Here is a 15,017-nt window from a genome sequence, read left to right on the forward strand (position 1 = left end):
ATTTAGATTTTCTAAATTAATTTAGAGTTTCTGCTGCAATATTTTTATTCTCGTTACCCCTCTCTTCCCTCCCTGCTTGATTTGAATTAATTTAGGTTTAATTTCACCTCTTTCGCTCTGGTCTTGCTGTACTGCTGGCATTATTTTATTTTTATCCTTGTTCTAATTTATATAGTTATATTTCAAGCATCATGCAGAGGAATATGCTTTTTGCTGCCTCTGATGTATGCTGTACCATCCTTTTTATTTTATGATATATTCCATTTCCAACTATTTCAACATTTAAATATTTGTATAATAATTTTATTCTTTATATAGAGGTACTAAATAAAGATTAATTATCGATCACCACAAAATTAAAAAGATACGGTACAATCGATGCCGTACACCTTTTTATAATGAAACATACAAATTAAAATAATAATAACTTTAAGAAACTTAAACCCAAATTACACAGCACCTGAAGAATGTTGTTGCAGCACCCCAGTTGAAAACCACTGGGTTAGTCAAAGGGGGATCCACAATAAAATTTAAAAAAATGGAAATGATAACTGCTAACTCAGCAAATTAGACAACAGATTATGTAACTCACACAGAATTAAAAATTATATAATAATTAAAAAGTAAACCAATCAAGAAAGTATATAGATCAAGAAATTATCTTGATCATGCTGTTTCTATAAGCTAAATCACAAAACCAAAAATCTAAGTTTTAGTTTATACTGATTATACCCATTTGCAGCTTTGCTTAAGAAAAAAGGAGGAAGATTTTGAATTTTCTAATCCAGTAATATCAACATATCATGAAAATCATCCTTAACTGCAAGTAGTTTCAGGAAGCAGATGGTGGTCTTTAAGCTTGCAACATTGCATTGCATTGATTTGAAGTTGGATAAAGTGAGTGGAAAAAGTTGTTGTTGTTTGGTTTTTAGGAGCATTAGCAACTAAGGCCATATTGCTCCAGGATATGTGGTGGTCATTCCCTGACCTTTCCGCATCCTCCGTATTTGGTGGTGACGGGCTCGAACCACGGTCTAATCAAGAAGGGTGTACTAGGCACTGCTGCTCCTTCCCACCTAGCTACGGAGGCGCCAGTGGAAAAAGTGAACCCGAGTTTAATCCATCTCTGTGCCAAGTCTGAGAACAAGATATTCGCTTGAAGTGATGAGGAATGACAAACTTAGAGGCAAATGCCCAAACGGACAAATATAGGAAAAGGGATAAGACATATGAAAATACTTGATGATGATTCTTCCATCTGAAACCAGTGCATGATCACATTTCATGCCAAAACTTTTAAGATAGAAACTCTAAAGTTTAAGATATGTAAGACAAAATGAAGCTTGGAACTTAATTAACACTCAAAAACTTGACTGATTAGGATGAACAAGTTAGGACTTGACAGTTATTCTTAGACAGTTAGTATATGTAGATAATGTAAAGGGAATATATTTTAAGAGAACTGCCCAAACCGCTCAATATAATCTAAAAAATTCTGTACTGCGCTGCAGATAAATTCAGATAAGTGATCAGTATCTCTTCAAAAATATAAAGTCATCTATAAAAAAGGACATCATCTGCATAAGCACAGAAGTTGATATTTTAATTGAAAAAAAAAAAAAAAAAAAAAGGTGCTGACAACACTCTTTCTAGGGGGAAATGGAGATCCAGTGGTGAAACAGAAAAAAAAAGCAATTATATTCAAAAATATAGAATAGAATAAATGTAATTGAAAAGACAAAAAAAAAGATGAGTGTCCTGTCATTTAACAGAAATTTAATTTGTGGGACTAGACCAGAGATAAAAAAACAATGCTGTAAAAGAAACAAGGCTTTAATTTTCAACATGTCAAAGGCCATTTGCATCAATAAAATAGCAGTGTAGTCTGTCCTTTACTTGAGAAGCATCAAAGACGTGACACGAGGTTAGGGAAGTTTCAGTGGACCTAACAGGTAATCCACAATGAATGGATGTCAGTATTATGCTAAAAATATGAATTGATAGTTTTTGTAACAGAAATAAGAACACTCTTTCTAGGGGGAATAAGAACATTTAGATAGAGATTTTTGTAGGTTATTACTTAGTATCGGTAAGGATATCAAATCCACGTGTGGACAGGTTTTGCAGCTGCCGCGAATGAAAAGTTTTTAATTATACTTAGCCGCTTTATTGACTTAATGGTTAGATTAAATTATTTTCTATAAGTAGCTTATAGGTCTAGTCAAGGTCCGTGGTTTATTTTGAATTTAGATAGCGCGATATGTAATGTAAATAATACCTAGTATCCGTAGATTAACCGTTCTTAACTTGCCGCCATTGTTATACGATATGTGTGTTAGCGTAAGGTTTCACGGAAAACTAGATAGCGTAAGGTTTAAAGGAAAACTAGATAGCGAGTATAGTAGTATCAATTATTCAGTAAAATTTATTAATTTTATTAAATTTCATTGTCAACTGAATTGTACTTTAACTAAATAAATATAGCAACCTAGTTATTATAAACGTAACATCATAAATTAATACATATAAGTTGACAGGGGATAAGAAAGTCATAACGTAACTCGGAGGTAATATTCGATACCAAAATACATATATATAGTGTATAACTGCATTGGGATATAGGTTTAGGGTTATAATTTGTATTGGAATTTTATTGAACTTGAACAGAAATAATGACTCACACCAGAGGAGCAAAGCAAAGGGCTCAAACTAGTGGAAGTGTCTCAGGGGAGAACTGAGGGGGGGTGGTTGTCCTCTGAATCACAGTCTATTGAAATGCACTGCTTGTTTGATGTTTCGGGAGCAATTAGGAACAGGACATAATATTGCCAAGGGGAATGACTTTCTGTGTGCGCGATGCAAGGAAATCAGGCGGCAACTCGACATTGTTATGGGCTTATATGAGAGCTTGAAGGACAGGATGGATGCCCTCGAAGGGTTTAAATTGAGGAGCCCATCAAGCTCTCAGCTGCCCAGATCAATGTGGGCAGCTGGGCTTGAACATCACACAACACAGCGGCAACCCCCAAGGCAGAATGTGCTGGTCCCAAAGGAACTAGTTGTTGTAAGTGACTCTATTGTCAGGGAAACAGGGAACATATTGTGCAAAATGGATAGATGGAACAGGACCAGGGTAATTCTCCAGGGACAAAGGTTGATGATGTTGTAGGGCAGATATCATCCTTTAAGGGCACAAAGGGTGATACTGTTGTACAGGTTGGCATTAATGATATTAAGAGTAGGAGATTGGCAGAATTACACAAGTACAAGACAATGCTGAAAAAAAGCCATGAATTAGGGTTGAATTTGAAAGTGTCTGAAATTCTGCCCAGACACGATAAGAGGGGGTATATGATGAGAACCTTGTTGATCAATTCTGCCCTGGAGAGATTGTGCAAGGCTCAAGGGGTGGAATTTTTTCTCAGCCTGGTCTGTGCTTGTTAACAGGAGAGACTACTTCAACAGGGATGGGATACACTTAAACAGAAAGGGTGCAAGAATATTTGCTGAAGCTATCAAAGCAGAGTTAGGTGGGTCGGAAAACTGCTAGCTTGGGGGGGATACATGGACTAATAGATTAACAGTAGCCGCTGGCAGAGGTAAAAGTGATTGTTGCACTACTTCTATTGAAATGCAATTGAGCAGCAGTCTGGAAAGCAAGGCAATGGGAATTTCCAGGATTGCTGGGAGTCATAGCGGAACAAGTTGTTGTTATTTGTTGTTATTTGGTTTTTAGGAGCATTAGCAACTAAGGCCATATTGCTCCGAGGATATGCGGTGGTCATTCCCTGACCTTTCCACATCCTCTGTATTTGGTGGTTACGGACTCGAACCCCGGTCTAATCAATAAGCATGTGCTACGCACTGCCACTCCTGCCCACATGGCTATGGAGGCACCTAGTGGAACAAGTAAATACATAGGTTGTGTTAGGGTAACTAAGAGTAGAAACAGGTGCATGTATACTTGCAAGTACACCAATGCTAGGAGTATAGTTAATAAATTCGATGAGCTTGAAGTGCTAGTGAAGACATTAAAGACAGATATTATTGGGATATAAGAGACATGGTGTCACACAGACATAAGCAGTGCAGAACTGGAATTTGGGGAGTACAATGTACAAAAAGGATAGACAGGACAGGAAGGGAGGAGAGGTTATGCTGTTAGTTAAGAAATGCATAAAATCTAAGGAAGTGCATCCAATTGATGTGGGTGGACAATGCAATGTTGAGTCTGTTTGGTGTGACAAACACTGGGAAAGGAAAAATGAAAGTACGTGTGTGTTATAGACATAATGAATCTGATGGTTTTTTTTGTTTTTTTTTTTTTTTTGGTAGTTGTTGGCGCATAGGCTTCTGTGGCCATAAAGCACCTCCCAAGGTTTTTTCAGTACTTTGATCCAAGTCCGAGGCGGGAATCGAACCCGCGACCTTTGGGTTGCCAGGCAGGCACTTTACCCACCTGGCTAGCCCGGTCGGCAATCTGATGAGTATAATGAGCAATTGTCCAGAGAAATAGAGTGCGCCAGTAAATTAGAGTGTCTTATAATGGGGGATTTTAATTTCCCAGATATTGACTGGAATTTGTGGGTTGGTCACTCACACACTAGCAAGGCTTTTGTGGATTTATTGGATGATTGTTTTCTACATCAGCATGTTCGGGAGGCAACCAGAGGGAGTAATACTCTTGATCTGATTATCAATAGTGATTCTTCATGCATTAAAAATCTGCAGATGAGGGAACCACTCGGTGGTAGTGATCACAGTGTGCTGAAGTTGGATTTACTCAAAGAGGTAAATAACAAAGGGGGTAAAGATAAGGGTTTTTGCATTTGTAAACGTGACTACGGTGGTCTGAGACAGTATTTAAATTCTATACGGTGGGACCAACTGATGATGTTACCAACAGCAAATTCAAAATGGGAAGCATTCAAAGAATTAATCTTGGAAGCTACTAGGCTTTTCATACCAACAAAGAAATATTGTTCAAGATTTAGGCCTAAATGGATGTCAGATGAACTAATTAGACATGTGACAGAGAAGAAAAATGCATGGGATACATAAAATTTAACATGTGATACGGAAGCCTATGATAGATATACTGGTCTGTAACCAAGTTACAAAGGAGGTTAGGCAGGCGAAGGCAGAATACGAGAAATTTTTGGCAAAGGATGCAAAGAAAAACAGCAAAGAGTTCTTTACTTATGTAAACTCTAGAAGGAAGGGGATGAATCAGATTGGTCCACTTGATATCGATGGTTCAACTGTTGATGATCATGCTCAGGTAGCTAACAAACTTAATGAATATTTTGCATTGATATTCACACAAGAGGAGTTATTCAGAGAGGGGAATGCCAGAGGTGTATTCAACTCTGGCAGTAAGCTAGATAATCTTGTAATAACTGAGAGTAAAGTGGAGGAGAAATTGTTGAAGATAAACACAAGAAAGGCACCTGGGGTGGATGGAATCTATCCAGTTATATTAAAGGAGGCAGCAAGGGAAGTAAACAAACCCTTAGCCATAATTATGAGAACTTCCCTGGACTCAGGGGAGGTGCCCATGGACTGGAGATATACATATGTGACCCCAATCTACAAAGGAGGATCAAAAGGAGACAGGTAATTATAGACCTGTTAGTTTAACTTCTGTTCCAGGGAAATTAATGGAGGCACTGGTTAAAGAAGCACTGCAGGATCATCTAGACAACACTTCAGTTATAGCTCGGACACAGCATGGGATTGTTAAGTGGAAGTCTTGTCTGACTAATTAGATTGGATACTATGATGTAGTCACAAAGGAACTGGATGTAAAGAATAACTTTGATATCATATATTTGGATCATAGAAAAGCCTTTGATACTGTTGCACATGGAAGACTGCTGCAAAAATTGGAGCAGTGTGGCATTGGAGGCAAATTGCTGCTATGGATAAAGCATTAGCAGAGGCATATAATGCAAGAAAGCAAGCTTATGTAGCACCAGCCAAAAAAAAAAACCCACTTTCATTTCACCCCTCTTATTTGTTTGAAATACCTGTCCAGCTGGGACTTAAATTTATTTAGGCTATCAACTTCCACAACAAGAGATGGAAGTCTGTTCCACCAACCAACTACCCGCTGGCTAAAGGCAAATTTCTGCACATCTATCCTACATCTGTCTTTCCTGAATTAGAATTTATGCACTCTCAGGTGGTTATTCAGAGCAAGAGGAAAAATCCCATCAGCATTGAGCATGCTCAAACCATTCAAGGCTTTATACACCTCTATCAGATCACCTCGCCAGTGCCTTGTCTCCAGACACTGTAATTTCCAAAACTTATGCCTTTCTTCGTAAAAGCAACCCTTTGTTCCATTCACTAATCTTGTTGCCCTTCTCTGTACTCGTTCCAGCAGCTCTACATCCTTCTTGAAATGAGCCCTCCAGAACTGTATACAGTACTGAAGGTGTGGCCTGACCGTTGCCTTATACAAGGGAATAATCACTTTCTTATCCCTGCTAGAAAAATTCCTGTATATCATTGACAAGATACCATGAGCTACTCTTTCAGTCCATCTGCACTGCTCAGAGAACTTCATATCTGCCTGCATAATTACCCCCAGGTCATTTTCATTCTCTTCCACTGTCAGTGTAGTACCACAGAGTTGATACGTCACTCTGGGGTTACTGTTTCCCAAATGCAATACTTTACATTTGTCAATGTTAAACTTCATTTGCCCCGTCTCAGCCCATCTGTTCAACCTTTCCAGATACCTTTGTATCGTCTGCAAACATGGACATTAAGCTTGAAATACCATCACCAATATCATTTATAAATACAGACAATAACGCACTCAACACCGAACCCTGAGGGACTCCACTAATAACATTAGTCCACGAAAAGCAGTGTCCATTGATTACCACTCTGTCTTCTCCCCATCAACCATCCCTTTATCCATAGCAGCAATTTGCCTCAAATGCCAAACTGCTCCAATTTGTCTTCCATGTCTTCCAAGCACAACGGTGTCAAAAGATTTCCTGAAATCCAAGTATATGATATCAAAATTATTTTTTACATCCAGTTCCTTTGTAACCACATCATAATAACCAATCAAATTTGTCAGACAAGACTTTCCCTTAACAAACCAATGCTGTGTCTGAATTATTGCTGCAGTCTTGTCTAGATGATCCTGCAATGCATCTTTAACCAATAACTCCATTATTTTACTCGGAACAGAAGTTAAACTAACTGGTCTGTAATTACTCGTGTTACCCTTCGATCCCCCCTTGTGAATTGGGGTCACATTTGCACATCTCCAGTCCATGGGGACCTCCACTGAGTCCAAGGAAACTCTCATAATTATGGCTAAGGGTTTGATTACTTCCTCTGCCACCTCCTTTAATATAACTGGATAGATCCCATCCACCTCAGGTGCCTTTCTTATGTCTAACTTCAACAATTTCTCCCACACTTTGTTCTGAGTTATTACAAAATCATTAAGCACCCTGTTACAATTTGATAACCTTCTGCCATTTTCAAACATTAATAACTCCTTATATGTGAATGTAAATGCAAAATACTCAATCAGTTTGTTTTCTATCTAAGCAGGATCATCAACAGTCGAACCATTGACATCAAGTGGACCAATCAGATTCATCCCCTTCCTTTTAGAGTTTATATAAATAAAGAAATCCTTGCTGTTTTTCTTAGCATCCTTTGCCAAAGATTTCTCGTTATCTGCCTTCGCCTGCCTAACCTCCTTTGTGACTTGATTACAGACTAGCTTATATATATCATAGCCTTCTGTGTAGTCTGATAATTTATATGCATCCCATGCATTTTTATTCTCTGCCACAAGTCTCATTAGTTCATTTCACAACAATTTAGGCCTAAACCTTGAACAATATTTCTAAATAGGTATGAAACACTATTAATTCCTTGAATGCTTCCCACTTAGAATTTGCTGTTGGTAACATCATCAGTTGGTCCCACTGTACGGAATTTAAAAACTGTCTGAGACCACTATAGTCACCTTTACGGAAGCAAAAACCCCTTCTTTTACCCTTGATGGTAATTATATCTTTAAATCCCACATCAGTACACTGTGATCACTGCCACCTTTGCCAAAGATTTCTTTATCTGCAAATTCTTAATACACGAATGAGCACTGCTGATAACCAGATCAAGCGTATTACCCTCTCTGGTTGCCTCTCAAACATGCTGCTGCAGAAAACAATCATCCAATAAATCCACAAAAGTCTTACTAGTGTGCGAGTGACCAATCCATAAGTTCCATTCTATATCTGGGAAGTTAAAATCCCCCATTATAAAACATTCTGATTTACTAGCCCACTATTTCTCTGTACAATTGTTCATTGTACTCATTCGAATCATTAGGCCTATAACACACTCCTACTCTTATTTTTGCTTTCGCAGTGCTCATGTCACACCAAACTGACTCAACAAGGCACTGTTCATCTATATCAACTTGATGCACTTCTTTTGATTTTATGTTTTTCTTAATTAACAGCATAACACCTCCTCCCTTCCTATCCTGTGTATTCTTTCTGTACACATCGTACTCCACAAATTCCAGTTCTGCATTCCTTATATCTGTGTGACACCACGTCTCTGCTATCCCAACAATATCCGCCTTTGATGTCTTGACCAACACTTCAAATTCATCAAATTTATTTACTATACTTCTAGCATTGGTATACATGTACCTATTCTTATTATTAGTTACCCTAACACATCCTATATACCCACCTCTTTCATGATGACTGCCATCAGTCCCTAAAAACCACCAACACCCCTCGCTGCTGCTTGTTCTAATAGAAGTAGTGTAAGAATCACCTTCACCTCTGCCTGCAGCTACTTTTAACCTTTTAGTCTGTGAATCCCCCAAGGTAGCAGTTTTCTGACCCACCTAACACTGCCTCGATAGCTTCAGCAAATATCCTTGCACCCTTTCTATTTAAGTGTATCCCATCCCTGTAGAAGCAGTCTCTCCTGTTAACAAGCACAGACCAGGGTGAAAAAAATTTTACCCCATTGAGCCTTGCACATTTCCTCCAGGTCCGAACTGATTGACAAGACTCTCATCATGTACTCCCTCCTATCGTGTCTGGGCAGAATTGCAGACACGTTCAAATTTAACCCTAATTCAAGATTTTTTTTGCAACATTGAACTGTACTTGTTAAGTAAATCTGTAGATTTCCTACTCTTAATGTCATTGGTGCCAACGTGAACAACAACATCACCATTTGTGCCCTTAAAAGATGATATATGCTTTACAACGTCATCGACTTTTGTCCCTGGCAGACATACCCTGGTCCTATTCCATCTATCCTTTTTACACAATATATTCCCCATCTCTCTGACAATAGAGTCACCGACGATAACTAACTCCTGTGGGACCAGCACATTCTGCCTTGGAGATTGCCCCTGTGTTGCCTGATGCAGAGAGGTGAGTACTGGGGCTGAGTTGGGGAGCTGAGAGCTTGACGGGCCCCCTTATTAATTTCTTTGAGGGCATCTACCCTACACTTCATAGACACCCATTAGAACGCTGAGTTGAAATCTAATTTCTAGACACTGCACCTGGCACACACAAAGACATCCTCCTTGGCTAGATCATGTTCTGTTCCAGAGAGTTCGGCAAACATTTCACGTTGCACATTTTTTAAGGCTGTGATGCTGTTTGTTGTTTGTTATTTTGGTTTTTAGGAGCATTAGCAACTAAGGCCATATTGCTCCAGGATATGCGGTGGTCATTCCCTGACCTTTCCACATCCTCCGTATTTGATGGTGACGGGCTCGAATCCCGGTCTAATCAAGAAGAGTGTGCTACGCACTGCTGCTCCTTCCCACCTGGCTACGGAGGCGCCACAAGGCTGTGATGCGCTGGAGAATCGCCCCCCTCAGTTCTCCCCCGAGTCATAGCACTCCTGCCAATTTGTGCCCGTTGCTTTTCTGCTCTAGTCTGGGGCATGATATTTTAAATTAACAAGATCAATAAATTTAATTAATTAATTGTCAATACTACACTATCTAATAGAATACCAAATGCAGATATGCAAATTATGCTATATAATTTTATGTTAGAGCTACCTAGTTACCACAATTAAAAATTTGAATTCCGTACCACTCTAAACAAAAACAATGGCTGCAAGATTCGAATGAAACAACGGTTTTACATACATTAAGTAGTAATCTACAAAAACTCTTATCTAAATTTAAAATAACCAGCATATCTAGACCTATATGGCTACTTATAAAGTTCAATATAAAATAACAATTAGGTAAATAAAAAGGCAAACACTTATCGCTTTTTCGGAGCCTGTAATTCACAGCTGTAACTTTTAAAGAGAGTCAGCGCCCTCAAGTTAAAGTCTAATTATTAGTAGTGGCGAATGATGCAAGAAAGAAAGCTTATTTTTTTTATTTTTTTTTTTTTTATGAAAACCCCAAACATGAGAGCTTATACAGCACAGTAAAAAAAAAAAACCCATTTCACCTATCCATCCCCTCCAATAGTTTGACTAGATCTTACTTGAATCTATTGAAACTATCCACTTCCACAACAGATGGAAATTTGTTTCAGCAATTAAATCACCTGTTGGCTAAAGGCAAATTTCCACACATCTATTCTGCAACCATCCTTCTTCCTTCTCATGTGTAGAATGAGCAAGAGGAAAAATTCCATCAGCATTGGGCTTGCTCAATCTATTCAAGGCCTTAAACACCTTGATCAGATCACCTTGCAAGTGCCTAATCTCCAGATACTGCAATTACCAGAATTAAAGCCTTTCTTGGTAAGAGCACCCCAGTATCTCATCTTCCCAACCTTCAACCCATGCATGGTACAGGTCGACCATCACTAATCCGGACATAATTTCCGCAAACGTAATATTAAATTTTCCGGGTCGGCACACCAACCTGCTGCTACTGTTTTGGTGGCATTGGTTGCAGCATCAGCTGTTGGTGCAAACTCAAACACTGGCAAGCCATTACCACTTGTTTTTCTTTTCTAAATTTATGATTATAACCTGCTCACATTTTGCCCCAGTCATGGTTCCAATGCATAAAGGAAGTGCCTCTCATGGTGTAAAGTGCAAACACCGTAAAAAAAAAAAAAAAGGTAAAGTGCAGCCATTATCAACCCACTGCAGGATGGAAGCCTCCTCAACAATTCATGCTGAGAGAAATGGACCATAATCTGCCATGCTGGTCCAGTGCGGGTTGGCAGATCGACCATATTCAGCAGTCAGGGGCTTGAATCCCGGTCTACTCAAAGAGTGTGTGCTACTGCACTCCCGCTCCTGACCACTCGGCTACCGAGGCCTACATTGTCCATAACAGATAAAGTTGAACTTCTGAAAAAACTCGACAGCAGTGTGTCTGTGAGAAGTTTAACTCTACTTAATTGTAAATTCCAGCAATTCCTCTTAGTTCTTCTTATTTTAGTAAATTTCTTTTAGAAATTCCTTCTTTTTTTTTTTTTTTACAACACACTTGTACAAACTTGTGGAAAAACACAACACAATATGATGGATAATACAGCACGCTAACAAACTTGTTTTCATAAAATCTCTAACAGTACTGGCAAACTTACTGCGATGTTTGAGAATTTATTTTATCATAATTAGTTTGGTTGAAGCACTCGCCGTGCATGCAATAAACTAATCACAAACGACCTTCATATGTATGCCGTAATAGTGTCACACGTATGTGGCCGACACAGCTTCTCAAGAAATAAAGTAACCAACATATTTGGCCATGTTGGCCACATATATGTGACATAAAAAAAAGACTTTTTTTATATATATTTTAAGCAAAAAAACGAAACAACAACACTGACATTACAATATTTATTTTAGAACTACTAATCAAATTATTATCTAAATATATTTTGTCCCTGGGGAATTTTTTTCTTAACTCTGCTTCGGTCTCCTGGACAAAGCTTGGCAGTCAACGTGTTAAAGGTAGAAGGAGGTGGTTAGCTGTTGGGTAAAATGTATGTGTTAAATTAACCACCGGTGATCCAGCAAACTCACTAATCCGGCACCCCACATGTCCCAATGCTCCCGGATTAGTGACGGTTGACCTGTACTAAGTACTGCAGGCTCTAATATCTTTTGTGTTTTGAGTTTTCATAAAACAACTGGAAGAGTGATTTTTTCACTCTTCCGAGAAAAAAAATTTTCTTAGGAAAAAAATTTTCTTAGGAAAAAAATTTTCAAGCAGAAGTAAAAACATCAGTAGAATAAGTAAGTGTAAAGCGGCAACACAGAACAGGGCACAGATTTTCAGAACCAACAGAGAAATGCTAACAGCACTTCTCTGTTGGTTCTTAACCCCAGGGGCTCACATCTGGTGAGTATGGGCTTGGCACACTCAGGGTTCACAGATGGATATCATTCTTCTCTTTCTTGGTGATTTCCTTCTACTTTTCTCTCTCTCTCTCTCTCTCTCTCTCTCTCTCTCTCTCTTTCACACACACACACACACACACACACACACACACACACAGGGAAACTAAAAAAAATTTTTTTGGCTGGTGCTGCATAAGCCTCAGGCTTCCTTGCACCATAGGGCTAATAATAATAAAGCACTTAGAGCATTCATGGTATCTAGATTGATCAGAATCCTTCTATCACCCTTCTTGTTGGAAGAAATTTTTGACATTAGGATCTTTTTGCAGATAAGTTTTTTCTATTAGTTTGATTATGTGTGATGCATTCAGAATATAAAGTATGTAAAGGTCAAAAAGTTCTAAGAATGAAGTAAAAAGACAGGTAAAAAATTGTTTTTTTCTCAATGTATTCAGTCCATTTAACCTTCAAAAAAAAAAATCTTCAGGGATGAGATGTTTCTGAACATTCATTAGGGCCACTGATGAATAGTCATCAGGGGCCAGATCTGGTTTGTATGGGGGGGGGTTGTTGATGATTAAGCTTCACACCAGCCAGAAGATAAATAAACTGAATACTGTAACTAAAAACTTTATTTAAATTAAAATAAGTATAAAATATATATTTTCAATAAAAATTAAAAATATACAAATAACACTGATAAAATATAGTAAAAACCTAGAAATTAAAAGCGATAAAAATTTTTGCTGTAGCTTTCGGAGGCAGCAGTCTCCTTCCAGAGCAGCATATGTCTATTGTGTGGCACATCATTAAATAGCAAGTCCACGGCACAATCACATGGTCCCACAGTTGGAACTTTCCATTTGCACACCGGGGACCTGAAATGGCTCGAGATTGCGCTAGCTGAAACCGTTCATCACATTCAAGGACGACAGTTTCCAGGAGAGCGTGTAGACGTACACCCCTATCCCTATTAATAGTATTGCTAGCTGCCCCAATACGTAAACTCTCAAGCCATTTACAGTCCCAGAACCCCTGTGCATGATCTGTGATGACAGCATCCTCCAAGGAAATTTGATGTTGTTTCTCCCAGAAATGTTCAGCCACAGCAGACTTCCCATAATTTGCGGACTTTACTGCGTTTGCATGCTCCCCCAGCTGGTCTTTCAATCGCCGCCCTGTCTCACCCAAAAAAAACACCACACAGTCTGGGCATTTGATTTCATACACCACCCCACTGCAGACTTCTGTGGATATGGGGTCTTTTACTCGAGACATCGCTGTGTGCAACCTCCGACATGGGAGTTGCACACAGCGTATCTAACACCCCCGAATTACACGTGCAATGTGGTCCGACAGGGCCAGATAGTAGGGAATGTATGTGGTGCTCACAGGGGCGAACTGCTCATTAAGGGTGGACTCTAACTCCTCTAATGGCTCTGTCCAACACCCTGTGGGGGTAGCCGGACTTCTTGAGGTCTGCTGTGACCCGAACAATTTCATTATCTCTATCCTCGGATGTCGCAATGTCTCTATCCTATTCTGGCCAGACACGATGGGAGGGAGTATATGATGAGAGCCCTGTCGATCAATTCGGCCCTGGAAAGATTGTGCAAGGCTCAAGGGGTAGAATTTTTTTCAGCCTGGTCTGTATTTGTTAACAGGAGAGACTGCTTCTACAGGGATGGGACACTTAAATAGAAAGGGTGCAAGAATGTTTGCTGATGCTATCGAGGCAGTGTTAGGTGGGTCGGAAAACTGCTAGATTGGGGGGGGGGGGATACAAGGAATAATAGATTAACAGTAGCCACTGGCAGAGGTGAAAGTGATTCTTGCACTGCTTCTATTGGAATGAGCCGCAGCCTGGAAAATAAGATACAGGATATTTCAGAGACTGCTGGGAATCATTGGGGTACAAGTAAACACATGGGTTGTGTTAGGGTAGCTAAGAAAAAGAACAGGTGCATGTATACTTGCGTGTACACCAATGCTAGGAGTTTAGTAAATAAATTTGATGAATTTGAGGTATTGCTCAAAACATCAAAGGCAGATATTGTGGGGATTTCAGAGAACGTGGTGTCACACAGATATAAGGGATAAGGAGGTGATTATTCCCTTGTATATAAGGCAATGGTCAGGCCACACCTAGAGTACTGTATACAGGTCTGGAGGCCTCATTTCAAGAAGGATGTAGAGCTGCTGGAACAAGTACAGAGAAGGGCAACAAGATTAGTGAATGGAACAAAGGGGTGCTCTTACGAAGAAAGGCTTAAGTTTTGCAAATTACAGTGTCTGGAGACTAGGCACCAGCGAAGCGATCTGATAGAGGTGTATAAAGTATTGAATGGTTTGAGCATGCTCAATGCTGATGGGATTCTTCCTCTCGCTCAGAATAATCACCTGAGAGGGCATAAATTCAAATTGAGGAAAGACAGATGTAGGATAGACGTGCGGAAATTTCCCTTTAGCCAGCGAGTGGTGGTTGGTGGAACAGACTTCCATCCCTTGTCGTGGAAGTTGATAGCCTAAATAAGTTTAAGGCTCAGCTGGACAGGTATTTTGAACGAACAGAGGGGTGAAGTGGAAGTGGTTATTTTATTTTTTTATTTTTTTTTTTTTGGCTGATGCTGCATAAGCTTGCTTTCTTGCATAAAATGCCTCTACTA

General features: G+C 39.3%; 1 protein-coding gene across 1 annotated transcript in view; it reads right to left on the bottom strand.

The window, feature by feature from the left end:
• The window catches only part of LOC150084532 (ecdysteroid-phosphate phosphatase-like), a 390,193-nt gene that overhangs the window by 193,411 nt on the left and 181,765 nt on the right, over nucleotides 1-15,017 (bottom strand). The window lies entirely within an intron of this gene.

This window comes from Mastigoproctus giganteus, chromosome 6 (genome assembly GCF_048544385.1).
Source record: "Mastigoproctus giganteus isolate SK-2022 chromosome 6, ASM4854438v1, whole genome shotgun sequence".
NCBI classification, from domain to species: domain Eukaryota; kingdom Metazoa; phylum Arthropoda; class Arachnida; order Uropygi; family Thelyphonidae; genus Mastigoproctus; species Mastigoproctus giganteus.